Here is a 13,860-nt window from a genome sequence, read left to right on the forward strand (position 1 = left end):
ATAGAGGGTCACAATAGGATGTTCCTGCCATCTGGCCCCACTGTTCAGCACACAGTGCTTCATGAGCCTGGACATAGCATCGTCCAAATGAATTGGGATCTCAGATGCTCAGTCTCTGTTCTCAGAGTCAAGGTCTCTGTTCAATACCCAAGAACTTACAGGAGGTAAGGTATCTCTGCAAGCTGAAGAAGACACCAGAACTTGTGATACTATATTCTCAGCTCAGATACCACTTACTTCTCATTCCTTAGTAACTTAGATCATGCCCAAGGATACACCACATCTCTTCTGAAGTTCCATTGGCCCTTCTCACTCTCTCCATATTGTTGGTTTTCTTTTCAATCAGATTCAGCTTTTTGTTGTTTTTTTGGGGGGAGGGGGTTGTTGTTGTTGTTGTTTCCTATAAGGAAAGATTCTTGTTTTCAGGAAATATTTATTGTTTGTTTTCTTGAGATATTTTGGAGACAGGGTTATGTTTTATAACCCAAGCTGAACTCTTGTCTCAGGCTCCTAGGTGCTGTGTTTACAGGAATGTTCCCATGCCTGCCAAAATGCACACTTAAATGATAGTATTGGGCTCTGATTTAGATCTATCTTCTTTTGGTTGTCTCTGGAAACTGAAATGAAAACCCCCAGAGAGTGGTCCCTGAATAGCATGCACAGCTTCATTTTAATATAGCCTTCGAAATCCATGAGGGCCATGGGATTCTTGGTAATACATCGATGGGCAATATGCCTGGAGGTCAGTCTGATTTCCTCCTATAAAGCAGGCCAACAGCATTAAATGACAGCCACATCACAGGAAGAAGACAACAGAAGTGTGTGCCCCTTAGTGAAGTGTGGGAAAAAATTAACTGTAAGAAGATAATGGACGTAGAAGCTCTATTTTCTGATCAGAATTTTATCTAAGGTCAGATAAGTAGCCCTGTGTTAGGATCTGTAAAGAGTGATTTTAGTCAGCTGATTAGCTCCAGTTTGTCCAACCTGTGCCTAAATAACTTTGGATTCCTTGGAGCAAAAGTATGCAAGGGAAATGGCTTTTGTCAAAAGGAGCATTGCTAATGTAACAATCTCCATGTCGTTGTGTGCGTGTGTGTATGTGTGTGCGTGCGTGCATGCTTGTACACTCATGGATGCATTTGTGCACACATCTGTGTGTTTCATCCATCAATTTGATTTGTTTCTACCCTTCTATCCTGTGACTTTGTGAAAATGCAGCTGTGAACATGAGATTACCAATTGCTGCTGAGCACCCTGGGTTCAGTGGGGGTTTGAAAACAAGAAGTAACATCGCTGAGTCATACGGTGACCTTACCATGTATTTACCTACTGAGAAAATACCTAATCTAGAAATCTCTAATAAGTATCCATAGAGTGAAAGTATGAGACTACAAGATTGCAGATCAATGTTTATTTCATACCTGGGGCCGGGGTGGGTATGAGTGTACTCTGCATTGGGAGTATCACATAGATCCCAGCAAAGGAGAAATGGCTGATCCTTTCCTTTTTTCCAAACACATGCAACGCCAAACTTGACCTCCCCACGACAGAAGCCATGTGTAGACTTTCCCTGTTACTTCAAGTTCAGATAAGAGCAGACACCAATACTTCTTTTACCTCCTCCTAAGGGCTGGATGTCAAGCATGTCCATATGGTCCCTGGGCTTCTGAAGGAAGCCTTCTAACACTGCAAACTGTTAAAAAAAGAAAAAAAGAAGGAAGGAAGAAAAAAAGAAATGGCACAGGGCCAAGGTTTGTGAGCTGACCTATGACCTCATGGAGAGAGCCAAGCATCATCTGCACATTGCACCTATGGCCTGCCGGTCAGATAGGCCTCTTATCAGACACTGAGACGAGATGGGTAATATATCGGGGAATCTCAGAGCACGCACTGATGCCTTGACTGTAAGGACCCTGACTCCGCTGAGTCAGGAAGCATGGGAACAAACGTCCTTTCTGTAAGTGCATTGCAGGGAGAGCCCCCATCAGGCTCCTTAGAGGAATCACAGAGTAATGGGAGAAGAGCAACAGTCACATACCAAAGTTTCATCCGCATTCTTAAGGAGCTGGGAAGCGGGTGGAAGGAAAGCCCACAATGTTAGCAGTTGGCCCTTCGTGGGGTCGGTATGAAGCAGCAACCATGTAGAATAAATGGCCAGAAACCACTGATATACTCCTGCTTCTCATTTTAAACTCATTCCCTGGATAGTTGTCTCCATATATAACTGTTCCACACAGTTTTTCTTTGGGAGGGGGTGGTTGGTGGGGCTTGAACTCAGGACTTTCCGGCAAGTGTGCTATATCTCATCTATACCCTCAGAACGCTTTTATACTTTTTATTTTGAAACAGAGCATCACTAAGTCTCCCGGAATTGCTTTGCTGTCACTCTGCAACCCAGGCAGGCCTTGAATTTATGATCCTCATGACGCAGTCTCCCGAGTGCCTGGGATAACAGGCTGGCCTCCACAGACATCTTAGAGAAAATAAGTTCTTCCTTTAAAATAGAGTGGTGATCTCTTGCTAAAAAAGACCAAAGAGAGGAGACAAGGTTTCTCAATGGGTACAGGTACTTACAGGTGGACCCAAGAATCAGAGTTCAATCCCAGCATCCCAGAAGGTGGCAGGGAAGAATTGACTTCCAAAAGTTGTCCTCTGACCTCTGTGAATGTGTCATTTCACAGGCTGCCTATACACAAAAATAAGAAAGAAGGAAGGAAGAAAAGAGAGAGAGAGAGAGAGAGAGAGAGAGAGAAAGTTGAGTCATTCTCATCAAGTGAACTATTATAATTTAATAGAAAAAAATCTTGGCCTGAGTTCCTCAAATACATTTTTGTATATTAGGAAGGAAATTTTGATACACAGAAACATGAGACATCATTCCACTTCTTTGTTAACTAAAAAGAGGCTCTTACTCTTTTCACAAACAAAAATCAAGACTGTATATCAATAGTTTCTTGCTCTCAGAATATACACCAGAGAGACATAGCGAGGATTAAAGTTTAATGCATTAGTCATTTAAATAAAACTGCCTTCCTCTGACTACCAGGTACTGAGCAGGAGCAGGGAGAGAAACTGATTGCAACATCAGCCCAACATCTGCCCATCCCATTTCATGGAACCTGGACCAGTGTCTACAGAGAATGATACAACTAATACCAGCATTTGTAAATCAAATCTCCATTGTTCTCGATGGCTGGAAAACTTCTTAAAGCACAATTTAACAGTATGTGAATTGAAATCCTTTCCAAATGAGTCATTCTTTTGTTGGGTCCAGGAAATATAAAAGAAAATTATTAACCTATACCATGCATAATACTCAACTGCACCATACAGTGAACTTACTGGTAACTAGTATAGTTACATTGATGAGGGTTAGGAAGGGATATTTGACACATTTAAGAAAGTTCTAAGAACTGAGCAACGTTACTCAGAGATCTTCAGGATCCCCATTGGAGAGTAAATTACAGAATCTGACTGCCATTCCTGAGCTGTTTGCTGGGAGATACATCTCCATCTCTGTTCCCAAGGTACTATCCAGACATTTTTCTTCTTGTCTCTCTGTGTATGGGAGGAGATTACTTTTCTCTTCTCCACATCTTGAACTATAGAGATGAGCGTGGGTGATGGATTAAGAGCTCTGCCGCCTGCCCTCTCTCCTCCTTCCTACTTTAACCAACAGAACAAGCCTCCCAGCTTTAAACGCATAACTCTGATATTTCCAATGTGATTACCGCCTATGGGACGGGGTGACTAGAAAAGAGTGTGGGGAATAGCCTCCAGTGCCGAGCACTTGTGTGCCCATCTAGATATGAACCATACGCTCTGCACCAGACAGCAAGCCTACATCCAAGTCAAATGAAGATAACGATGCCATGAAATAGTCATAGAGAAGGGCCCTGCCACAGTATTCTCATGAGCTACGGGCACACTGGGAAGTAGCACTGAAGCCCACCCTCTCAGAACCAAATTGTTCTCTACTTCTCAGGGGTGTTTTTTGCCTAGTTATATCAATTATAACACTATTGCTTTGTATTAGACGCTTTTCTATCTTCGTAATAAGACACGTGACCAAAAGCAACTGAGGGTAAAAGGAGTTTGTTTTGACTTGCTGCTCCAGAGGATAAGAGTCCATCATAGCAGGAAGGCAGAGCAGCAAATGACAGGTACACAGAGATCATATTCCCAGCTGACATCACAGAGAAGAAATTGTAAGTTGTTATAGGTTATGAGTTCCCTAAGCCTGCCCCCCACGACTTCTTCCAGCAAGACTGTACAACCTAAGTCCCCCCCCCAAATGCTGTCACAAACTGGAGACCAACTGTGGGAGCCCATGTGTCAACTCTTCAAATACCCTAGCTGAACCGATGATAAGACATTTCTCATTTAAAGGGAGAAATTGTCAGAAAATACTGGACCAAAGCCCAGCAGGTAAACACAGAACCCTATAGCTCCCATGTCTCGTAGTTTTCCTTCCAAAGGGCTCGGGGAGTCCTGCTCCTCAGCTTTGATGCCTGCACCACACGTCTTTCTCTTGGTCTGGTTCCACTCCTTGCATGCAGATCTCCCTAGTATGCATCCCATGCCATTTCCAGTGTCTTGCGGCTTCCACTGTAACACGGGCTTCACTTTCACACCTTCCTGCAATAACTTCCTACAGTCTCTTGCTCTCTTAGGGGCTTCACACAGAGGCTCCCCTCCCAACCGCTGCCTGGTGCCAGTCACTCCCTGGACCTGCAGGGGAAGAATTCATGACACCTTCACTCTTTCTTCATCTCTAGAGCCCGCACCCCATGGATAACACGGCCAAGTTAGCCTGCTTCATCAGAATGGAGACTAGCCTCTTCAAATCCTATTTAGCAATGGCACTTTTATTCAGTTGCTTTTTAGGAACAGAAAATACCCTAGGCTCTCTTCAGGAATTAGAGGCTTATCTGGGCAGGGTCTTTCCATGATAGCATCTCTCATTTGACACAGTACAGACCAGGCCCTCTGTCAGTAACTGGGCCTATATCCCCAGATCGGGCTGCAACCTGAAGATTCATGGTTTTCCTTTTCTCCACAAATCATACATTTTGTATTTCTTTCTGCTGCGTTTGTCTTTTTTCATTGTAGACCTGCACAAGCATAATCATTCTAGAAAATCTAGAAACTCAACATTGTGCATTCTTTTGGCTTTTGATTTTATTTACTCTTTGGCTTGCTGCTTGTATCTCAAATAAATATACAGAGATTTATTCTTACTTATAAATGCCCAGTCTTAGTTTGGACTGTTTCTAGCCAGCTTTTCTAACTTAAATTATCCCATTTCTCTTTAAGTATGTTTTGCCTCTTAACTTCTTACCTTTCTTTATTCTATATATCTTTCTTTCCTTCTTATTCCATGGCTGATTCTGTGGCTGGGTGGCTGGGCCCTGGTGTTCTGCTCCCCTCCTTTTCTTGCTACTTGCTCTTCTCTCAAGACTAGATTTCTCCCCCTCTTCCTTCTCTCCCCTGCCTAGCTATTGGCCATTCAGATCTTTATTAGACGGGTCATGTGTCTCCATGTCTGGCTCCAAGAGCTCAGAGCTCAACCATTGTTTCCTTGATGCTAGAGATTGATTTCGGAGTCTTGAACTGTTGATGGGGGTTCTGTCCCACCTAGTACCACAACAGTTCAGTCCCAAATAAATACATAGAGTCCTACATTAATTATAAACTGGTTGGCCTATTAGCTCAGGCTTCTTAACCCATAATTCTTGTCTGTGTTAGTCTCATGTCTTGGTACATTTTATCTGCGACACATTCTCATCTTGCTTCTTCTGTGTCTGGGTTATGGCTGCAGAATGTGCCTTTCCTCTTCACAGAATTCTCCTCTTCTTGTTGCCCCTCCTCTACTTCCTGCCTGGTGGCTCCACCTATACTTCCTGCCTGGCTACTGGCCAATCAGTGTTTCATTAAAATACAAGTGACAAATCTTTACAGGATACAAGACCACTGTCCCACAGCGTTAAATATGCTAGGCATACTGTCTACCATGAAGAAACATTCGTATTTTTGTATTGTTTTTTTTTTTCAGACAGGATCACATAATGTATCCAGAAACTGGCTTGACATTTGGTCTTCCTGCTTCAGAGTACTATGATGTCAGGCAGGAGTCTCATGTCCAGCTGAAAACTTCATCTACTAAGTGTTCCAAGTAAGATATTTTGTTCTGAGATTTACACATGTGTGTGCACATGCATATGTATGTGCACACACATGCATACACACACAGTGTGCTTGATCATATTCACACCTCTGTCTTTTTTTTTCAATTTCTCATTTCTTTCAGTTCCTGCTGTACCTTTTCATAAAGAAAACCTTACGTCACCCCCAAGATCACAAAGATATTTTTCTAGTTTGTAAAAGAAAAATGAATTTTTATTCTTCTATTTTTGGTCTTTATTTTCCGTGGGGTCAACTACCTTAGAGACACATACACAGTCCCTGGTTTTATCCATTAGATGACCATGAACTTTGGAGAAATTTTTTAATTAGCTCAAGCCACTCTCTTTATTTCCATCCTCTTACAGTGTAAGGAGCAACTGCGTCTGTATGTTTAGATAACTCTTTCTCTCTGTAATGTGCCCAGGCTTGGATTTCCTGCTTGTATTTATTTCATGCTGATAGACTCTGTGTGCTCTGTAAGGCTGCTGTGATCCTTTTTGCAATGAAACTGAGCATAAATATGTAAAAGTCCCATCTCAGGAGCCGCCTCTCTCCAAGCCAGAGTTTTCAGGCCTTGGGCCTGTGGGGACTCCACTTAATAAATTACAGATTCTGTGTATCCTGAAGGTAATGGAGCTTCCAAAGGTGCAGAACAAACCGCCAGAGAGTTGTTTAAGTACTAGAAAAATCTGGCCCGATCCATTATTCCAGATCTATATATTTATGCTCATGGCTTACAAAGCACCCCAGGACCCACTGGGGTAAGGAAAGCTGCATGAATCTAAGGAAATATTATTAAGTGGATTTATTTTGGTTTGCAAAAGAGTGTGCAGCTCTCTGGAGAACCACTGGAGGGGAGTGAATGACTTTCTGCAGTCTCTAACACTTGTCTTCCTAAGAGCTGCTCACTGAACCCCTGGTGCCCACCCTAATAGTGCCAGTTAATCCTGTTGCTATAGTTACAACAATTAATTATATGCTTAACTAGCCTTACTAGTACATTGCAGCGATTCAATTAAAAACTGATTTTTTTTTCTCCATCCTTAAGCTTTGGAAACTGTCCATAACATGGGTTCAAAGAGTCACAGAAGCGGTTCAGTTTCCAGGTGGTGGCATCTTTGGCCAGAACTTGATGGAACAGGGCACAATTGTCCTGACACAGGCTTTTGGTACCAGAACCAAACCATTTGGGAGACTGACTTCAACAACGGAGTGAATCATAAAATTCATACCCCATGGGCATCATCTACTTAGGAGAGGTTTTTTACCCCCTTCTTAATTTTAGTAATTCATTGAAATTTGAATGGGAATATAAATAATTGCAAATTAGTGGCTGTGGCAACCCTTGCTCTAATGCTTGAGAAACCTCAGAATCCTCAGCAGCTGTGCCGTATGGTGAGAAGTGCCCTAGAGACCAGGCAGATCTAGGGGCAGAGAAGCTCATCAGCACTCCAAAGCGACTGAGACTGTAGGCTTCAGGGGTCTACAGCTGGTAAGACAGCCCTATTCCTGACCACCAAGGTCAGTGAACACCTGGGAGCTTGACTGAGGGAAGCAATGTTTTGAAAAAGACTTCTTTTCATTTTTATTTTTTAAATTGTCGTAATCATCCCACGCACAGAACTAACACCCTCTCTCCGCTCTGTCTACATATCTTAAAATAATTTCCCATTGCTTTGGCCCCATGATAATGACATGGCATTGATGAACTTGGACAGACTGGGAAGTGGTCTATGTGATCGTTTCTGTCATTTGAGTTTCCAGGTAACAGACATGGAGTTGGTCAAAGCACCAGCGTTGGAGCTGGATGACAAAGCACTGTCCCTCCTGACTTCCTGCTCAGTCTGAGTTCTTTATTCTCCCAACTCCTCCAAACATCATTTCCCTCTGACACCCTTCACTTGACGACCTCACAGCTTCAGTCAAACTCCAGTCTCCACAACCTAACACTGACCCTCCTTCATCAGCCTGGGCCTCTTTCCCTCTCTGGTGTTCCTCCGCACTCCTGTGTGTTCAGAGATGTCCCTTCGCTCTGCCTGACCTTCTACCTGTCTCAGTGCTGCCACAGCGCTCACCTTCTCTTCTGCCGTGAAACTCTGAAACCTAACTTTTGTTTGATGCTCAGCTTCACTTCCTAGACTCCCGGCAACCACCCCCTCACCAAGCTCTTACTTTGGCCCGCTGTCGTACAACTTTATGGCCTTCTATGTCCTAAGTAGACAGCCCGTGAGGTCAATGTTGAATGTAAATTAAATTTAAAAAACTCATTATTTGCCAAAAGCCAGTCTGTGTATTTGGCAAGAATCTGAGTGTCCATGGACTTTCTCTTCAGCTTGCCTCATGGTTTTGGTCTAAGAATGCTACCCTCTTCCTCTAATATTCAAAAAGACTTAAGGATCCTGTGCTATCCCCTAGCAGAAGAATTTGTCCATACCCACTGGACTCTGGCCTCCAGAACAAATTTTCTGTTGCTTCAGTTAGACAAGTAATCCACCCATGGCCCTTATAGACATGTGCTATCTTGAGTAGAAAGTTAATGCATGGTAGTTCCTGAATATATTTAATTTCTAAATTATAATTTGCTACTTTACAATGAGATTATTATTTTTTCCTGCAGGCATTCTTCTAATTGAAAGAAATATTTCTGAAATGAAAGTGTGTGTAGGTGTGTGTGTGTGTGTGTGTGTGTGTGTGTGTGTGTGTGTGTAAGGGAAGGGTGTTTACATATGAGCTCACAGAAGGAAGACTGTTTTATGCTGTATTGAGATTTTTCTCAGTAATTTAAGAGATATTTATTAAGTGTCTTATATCTGCAAGGCACTCTGTAGGTGTAAATATTATCTAGCTCCTAAATAAATATTCATTAAGCGAGTTCATTTTAACACTCATTAAACCGAATAGATGAATTATTTACCCACCTGGGGACCACGATGAGCTCAGAGAAGAAAGGGATACTTTTTGTTACCTGTGTCCCCTGAATGTCTAATGAATGTTTACTGGGAGCTGGCTCCAAATGGGACTAAGAACTGCAAGACAAGGAACACTTTAGGCAATGAAGTGCCATGGGAACAGATCAACATCTCATGATGAGGACGAGGGGTGTCTGGAGGAAGATGCCTGTGAGCTGCGTTAGTCCTGCTGGGTCCTAAGCCTATGATGATCATGTGCCTCAAGGGGGTCAGAACCCAAGGCCTCTGGAACTGGGGGATACATCCCTCAGGATCCTCCTAGGAAGTCTACTTATGCAGCCACACACTGGACTATGACCTCGGGATCCTCTGAGAGCCCCTTCAATAGCAAAGACATGCTTCCAGGAATCAGAGGAGTCTCCCTAACTGGTCCAATTTGATCCCTGTGGGAGGCAGGCAAGTACGGCCCATCATCAAGATCCCTGGGGAAGACAGAGGTGCCCCTGTCCTGGTAAATTCCCTCATGCTGACCAATCACAGTGCCATTCTCTGCTTTTGCCCAGGGGTTCTGGAGCCCCTTGTTTAATTTTCATTACTCAGGATTGTATAAAAATGGGCTTAGTGTCACAAACCCAGCTAAAGGAAAATAAAAAGAGAAAAAAACCTACATAGCAGGTTTGAACTCAACTGCTTAAAGGTCACCGCAGATGGACTTCTCCGCCATCACCAGCCTCAGGCCCCACCTCCCGTGTCTTCGGTTACACATTAACTTTTAGGAAGGAGACAGTATCACAATAATTCTTCTAAGCATTTGAAACACCGGGTATTTTTCGAAAGACTGAAGGAGCCTCACAGTTTCTCTTCAATAGTCATAATACCACACACATAGCATGGCTTGTTGAAGTGCAGAAAAGAAAGACAAGGGCCTCTATAAAGCATGGACATCTTTAAAACAAATTGATTTTCATTTATTCTCTTTCTTAACTTTAAAAGAAGTCTATTCTGTCACATAATTTGGGGATTTAAAAAATTGGGGTCCAATTTGTCTCTCTAGCTTTGAATTGAGACACAGCATTTTTGGCCACAAAAAGCAAGGCATACAATTGTTTTTTCCCTTAAGAATTAAGATAAACAAACCTGTCAATCGCCTAGATAGAAAATAGCCTCTTATGAAACCTATTTGTTCCAGAGATTTAAAAACAGTAATAAGCTTCAACGTGTTAGTGGGCACAGGGGCCCCTTCGCCATTGCCCCTTCTCACTCTGCAAGAGTGCTTCTCTCTGTAATGGTCCCTTTGGCTCTAGCCAGTCTCATCTCTTACTGCTCTATAATAAGTTCTCCGTGTTCTACACCCTGTGGCTCCACCATCATATTCCTCCCCAGCCAGCTCCTGAAATGCCAAGCAGCAGCTCAGCAGTGGAATTCACCCAGGGGTCAGTTTAGGCTCATTGTTGGGATGGGCTCGGTGCTGACACTTCTGAATGGCCTGCCTTATTGCCCAAGGGCGCCTTTTGTCAAACGCTCAGTCCGTATTAGGAGCCCACCCTGTACTTTATCCATTCTCTTTCCTGGGATACATGCTACAAGCCTTAGATACTGGAGCATCTTAGATACTGGAAACGCCCCTTGTCTACCTTCTCTCTCTTCACACAGCCACAGTATCCAGTCATGGCGGTCAAATGTCGAAGGTGCTCCCCACCTTGAAGTTCCGTCTTTGTCCTCTCTGAATTTTGTGTCGTGTTGTTGAGTCAGTCACGTTATCCACTACCTCTTTTGCCTTGTACTTCATGGGTTGTTTCTTTGGAGGCTCCCAGTTCCTTCACATAACCCCAACCCCACCTCTTCCTCCTCTACAGCTGCAACTATGACTTCAGCCAACCAACGAGAAGGAACTTCATTTTCTTACCCATGGGGGAGAACTCCCTATGTGGGTTTACAAACGACTGACCTGTTCTGAAGATCTGGGTCAGAGGCTGACGTGAAGGAGAGGTGTCTCTATGAACTAACTGGTGTTCCCTTGCACCCACCCACATCTTCCTGAATTGTGACTAATTAGTAGTATTAATCATCAATACTGAGCTGTACCAGTTGCTTCCCTGTGGTTGTGATAAAACATCATGAGCTAGACAGCTCACAGAAGAAAGGATTTCCTTAGTCTTACAGTTTCAGAGAGTTCGAGTCTAACGGTGGGGACAGTGTGGTAGCAGGAAGCAGGCCCCAGACATGGCTGCAACAGGAAGTAGGCCCCAGACATGGCTGCAACAGGAAGTAGGCCCCAGACATGGCTGCAACAGGAAGTAGGCCCCAGACATGGCTGCAACAGGAAGCTGAGATCACAAAGTAAAGGAAGCAAACAATGTAGGGGAGGCTTGAATCTTAAAGCCAACACAGTTGAAGGCTCCAAATGATGCACTTCCTTCAGCAAGGCTCACCCTATGCCTCTCAAACAGAGCCACCAACTGAGGAACTGATCATTCAAATGCCCAAGCCTTTGTAAGATTTTCCTCATTCAAATCACTCCGAGAAATAATTAAGATTATGCAAGATTTGGTATAGTGTAGTAACACATGTTTTTAATTCCAACAGTCAGGAGGCAGAGGCAGGATTTCTGTGAGCCTGAGGCCAGTCTAGGCTACATAGTCTTAACAGAAAAAAAAAATATTATAGGGCTGGAGAGATGGTTCACAGGTTAATTCTTCCAAAGGTCCTGAGTTCAATTCCCAGCAACCACATGGTGACTCACAGCCATCTATAATGAGATCTGGTGCCCTCTTCTGGCATGCAAGCATACATGGAAGGAATGTTGTATACATAATAAATAAATAAATTTATAAAAAAAAGAAAAAATATTATATAAGGTTACAGGATGGAGCCTTAATGTGACAAGTTTCAGCATCCTTAAGTGGAGGGACAGACATCGGAGGGCTTGCTTATCTTCTCTCCAAGGGAGGACACAGAGAACAGGTCTACCCAAGAGAAGCACCCATACAAGAATTCATATTAAAAATGACCTTGATATCAACTATTCACCATCCAGAAATGTTAGAAAAGAGTACCCATCATTTAGGTCATCCAGTCTGGGACATTCTATTTCGGCTGCTAACCACACTAGGATGTAGATTGCTGGGCATTTGGGGACCACACAATGAGCTAGGTACATTCACTTATAGTACTCATTTATACATCTCAATAATCTTCCAGATCTGCATATCTATCCTCAGGTTACCTTCGGTAGGACTGGATTTGTGGATAGATATAGTTTACATTTGAACATTTTATGAATTTTGTTTTTGTTTTCTCCTTCTATGGTGAGTGGAAGTTTTGCTGGGTATAGTAGTCTGGCCTGGCATCCGTGGTCTCTTAGAGTCTGCAAGACTGCAGGCTTTTCTGGACTTTAGGGTCTCCATTGAGAAGTCAGGTATGATTCTAATAAGGAGGGAGTGCAGTCTGGGGTTGTTGGTTCAGTTCTAAGGAGTGTTAGCAGGCAGTGTGCAATGTCTTATCTGGGGACCCTAGATCCGGCCTGGCCTCGGGTAAAGTGCTCTTTTGTGTTCTTATTCTTCAGTCTTTTTTAATTTTGAGAGGTTTCATTTTTTTATTTGTATGCATGTGTTTAGTGCTTTAGTTTCCTGCAGAGCAGTAACTCTCATCCTCCCTACCGCTTTGACCCTTTTATAACAGTCTCTCGTGTTATGGTGACCCCCCAATCATAAAATCATTCTGTTGCCACCTCATACTGTAAGTTTGATACTGTTATGGATCAAAATGCAAATACCTGATAAGCAGGATATCTGACTTGTAACCCTATCTGTGGGGGGTCATGACTCACAGATCGAGAACCACTTCTCTAGGGGCAAATAACCAAGAGAATGACTGTATATGTATATACACACACACATATATGTGATAAATATACATATATATGTTCACACATACTTATCAGAATGTATTAAATAAGCTTTAAGATAGTGACACTAGTCAAATCATACTGAGAAGCTGAGAGATTGGTAGTTGCTCCTTCCTTGAGGCTGCTGCCTCACCAGCCAAGTAGGGAATAGCCCCACAGAAGCTGCCTCTCACTAATGCTGGCAGGCTGCCTCTGCACTCCCAATCTGGTGCCGGAAACCCACCTGAAAGACTGCCAGAGAGCCGCTGGTCCCTAGTCCACAATGAGAGCTTGGAAATTCTAGTTCCGTTGTCAGAGGTAGAATCAGTAGCAGCAAGAAGGGAGGCCAAGCAAGCAAAATGTAAGATGAACTTCTTTCTGCCACGCCTTTTCTTTAAAAATCTGGGCTGCTACCAGAAGGTGCCGCCCACATTCAGTGTGGGTGGGCATTGCCACGTCAATCAAAACAATCAGGACAGTTCTGCAGCTGAAATTCCATCCTCAGAAGATCCTAATTTGTTGTCAGTTGATGTAAATCAACCATAATATCTTTCACGGCTCTGTATTCTATTTTATGTTCTAGTTGGCACATACAGAATTGAATTTTACTATGGCATTTTCAAGCAGAATCTGGTTTTGGTGATTCCTTTCCCTCCTCTTCTCCCCATAACTTGAAATATGCCTTGTTCCCATCCACCTCCATCACCTCTCTGCCTTTATGTCTCAAGTCTCTGGTTGCACCCTCGCCTTCGTCAATAGGGATGTTACATTTTTAATCGACCTGTTTAGTCCATTGACAGTCAACACAGTTGCTAATATGTGTGGGGGGGGGGGGGTACCACCATCACACTTGCATTTTTGAAAAGATTCTGAATTATC

General features: G+C 43.2%; 1 long non-coding RNA gene across 1 annotated transcript; it reads right to left on the reverse strand.

The window, feature by feature from the left end:
- Positions 1-1,416: 1,416 nt before the first annotated feature.
- On the reverse strand, positions 1,417-13,354 carry LOC125400829 (uncharacterized). Its single transcript, XR_007232100.3, has 3 exons — positions 13,226-13,354; positions 2,575-2,686; positions 1,417-1,693 (listed from the first exon to the last, which is right to left on the reverse strand). It is a non-coding gene; the product is annotated as an uncharacterized LOC125400829 (long non-coding RNA).
- Between the last annotated feature and the right edge of the window lie 506 nt (positions 13,355-13,860).

The sequence above is a fragment of the Myodes glareolus genome, chromosome 24 (assembly GCF_982192425.1).
Source record: "Myodes glareolus chromosome 24, mMyoGla1.1, whole genome shotgun sequence".
NCBI classification, from domain to species: Eukaryota; Metazoa; Chordata; class Mammalia; order Rodentia; family Cricetidae; genus Myodes; species Myodes glareolus.